Source organism: Chinchilla lanigera, unplaced genomic scaffold, assembly GCF_000276665.1.
Source record: "Chinchilla lanigera isolate Chin_1 unplaced genomic scaffold, ChiLan1.0 scaffold00022, whole genome shotgun sequence".
Lineage (NCBI taxonomy): Eukaryota > Metazoa > Chordata > Mammalia > Rodentia > Chinchillidae > Chinchilla > Chinchilla lanigera.
This window is the reverse complement of record NW_004955423.1, coordinates 26,969,041-26,971,766: the sequence shown is the minus strand read 5'-3', so window position 1 is coordinate 26,971,766 and position 2,726 is coordinate 26,969,041. Positions and strand designations below refer to the sequence as shown.

Below are 2,726 nucleotides of genomic sequence, written 5' to 3'. Positions count from 1 at the left end.
ACCTGGGATCTGTTTCTCTTAGTGGTGCAGCAAAAGCAGCTGCTTTTTCTCAGTCTCTTTGTTTTCTCTCCTTGGCCTCCTCCTCATCATGGCTATAGAGTAAGTAAATATTTTTAAATTGATACGTTAGTATTCTTTTTCAGATTCATGGTGGCTTTAAAGTACACAATAGTAGTGAAAATTAGCACTTCAGTTAACCTAAAAATGATAGTTTTTCCAGTACTTAAGGGTGCTTCAGTATCTCAGGTAGACTTTATTTGATGTTTCTGACTTTCCACATTTACTTATCCTTTTCACAGTTTTATGTTATATAACCATCTATATGGATTGCTCTTGTTTTTAGGACCTTGGAGTGCATCGTTAGTTATTTATTTGGCTTCCCTCTTTTTTTGTTTTTGATAAAGGTGTTCACAGCTATGAACTTTCCTCTTAGGGCTGCTTTCATTGTGTCTCATAAGTTCTGGAGTGTTGGTATGGCATTATCATTTCTTATTTCTGCTGTAACACATTGATTGTTCTAGAAGGTATTGTTTAATTTCCACCTATTTGCATAGCTTCTGAGGTTTTTGCTACTGATTTCTAGTTTCATTGTACTATGATCTGATCATATGCATGGGATGTTGATTCTTTTGCATTCACTTCGGCATGATTTTTTGGCTAGATTTTTTGGAGAAGGTTCCATGTGCTGCCGAGAAGAATGTGTATTCTGTTAGGTTCATTTGTTAGAATGTTTTTTTTTTTAACTATGATGCTTCCTTGTTGATTTTTTTTGTCTAATTGATCTGTCTACTTGTGACAGTGGGGTATTGAGGTCCCCCCGTATAATTGTGTTTGTGTTTATCTGATCTTTTATTTCCAGTATTTATTTTGTGAAGTTGAACGTGTCCTTGTTATGTGCATAAATGTTAATAATAGTATCTCTTCCTTTTGAATGGTCTGTGAATTTCTTTTTGGGTTTTAGTGTGTTTCTTGTATACAGCATACTGTCGGGTTTTGCTTTTTGATCCATTCTGCCTGTCTGTTTTTTGATTGGGGAATTGAGACCATTCAGTTGAGAGTTACTACTGAAATGTTCTGACATATTGGTTATTACATTATTCTCCTGTCGCTGGCTCCCTTTCTTTCCCTTCTCCTTAACTGCTCACCCTACCTGTGTGTATTCATTCTCTTAACTCTTTTGTCATTGTTAGGTTCATTGTCTCTAGGGTATCCTTGAGAATATTTTGGAGTGTTAGGTTGGTGGCCATGAATTTTTTTTAGGTGCTCTTTATCATGGAAATATTTCATTTCTCCATCAGTTTTCAAGGATAGTTTTGTAGGATATATCAGTCCTAGCTGGAACTTGTTTTCTTTCAGGGCCTGATATCTTAATGTTTCCTGTTATTTGTCCAACTTTGAGTATCCTTTTTTCAAAAAGACATGTATGCTTATTTTATTAAGTAATTATAGTAGCTGTATTCTTTGAGGGCTTGCTTCACCATTTATCTCTGATTATTTCTCACAGTAGCTCATTTCATTGTGGTTTTCGATTGTAATCATCAGCCTTGACTAAGCCCTCCCTGTTACAAGCAGTTCCTTCTGTTACTTCTCAGCCTTTGTTCCCATGCTTCTTAGTGGCTCTTTGAAATGTTCCTCATCTTTATAAGCTCTTATCTTCAGTCATCCGTCCTCCTAACAAGAACAGAGTATGCTAATAAAGAAATAAATAACGTACCTCTTTCGGTTTCATTTATCTTAATGCATTTAACAGATGTTTATTGCACATTTATTGTTGTGGTCTGGAACTCTGTCTCATGCTGAAGGTAAACACATTTCTTCTCTGGGATACTTGAAATCTAAGGAGAGGCAAAAGTAGATAAAAGTTATGGATATTATTGGTTTTTGATGAGGTCTAGTTGGTCAGAGACTGGAACAGTGAGGGTAGTATTACAGTGGGAGGACGTGGGGCAGGAAGCTCATTTACTACTAGCAGTTTCCGTCCTGTTAAGAGGAGATTAGATCCTAAGAGGATGAGGAAGTAATCGCTCCTCAAAGTAGTAGATTAGGAACTACATGATTCGTAAGGGTAAAGTGTGAGAATTATGTATTATTTTATAAAGGTCAGACAGGTCTAAATGTCGAAGCTAGAAAGTTTGAATGCATTTATAGTGCTGTGTTCAATTTACGGGTATTTTTATTTGTAACTATATAATATTGAGAGAAAGGCACTGATAACAGAGGCTTAGCATTCATGTATTTATTATCATCAAACTATCTACTGCAGTATAACTCCATTACTGAATATAAATAAAGTTAAGGTGATTGTAAATTTTTCAAAATGAGCTTGAAGAGAGGGATTGGTACAGGAAGGATGAGAAATGTGCATGATAAAGCTTCTTTAGCTCTTAATATCCTGCAGAAAGACGTTGAAAATTGACCTCCTTGGAATTAAGAGCTGGGGTAGATTTATCTACTCATCCGCCCACCCACTGCCCAAGCCAACCGCCGTTTGTGAGGGTTTACTAGCCTAGGCGCCAGGCTGCCCTCTGAGCTGGTAAGGGTGAGGGCGACTTTTCTCTGAGAGCGATCAGGGAACGGCAGCTCACTCTGAGCAACAGTGTTTTGTGAATTACCAGGCAAAAGAGTGCCATAGCTGGGGCTGGGGATTTAGCTCAGCGGCAAAAGCGCCTGCCTGGCAAGCGCAAGGTCGTGAGTTCGGTTCCCGGTACCGGAGAAAAACCGAAAAA

At 37.8% G+C, this 2,726-nt stretch overlaps 1 protein-coding gene across 8 annotated transcripts in view; it reads left to right on the top strand.

The window, feature by feature from the left end:
* Atg4c (autophagy related 4C, cysteine peptidase) overlaps nt 1-2,726 on the top strand; it is a 179,444-nt gene that overhangs the window by 21,542 nt on the left and 155,176 nt on the right. The window lies entirely within an intron of this gene.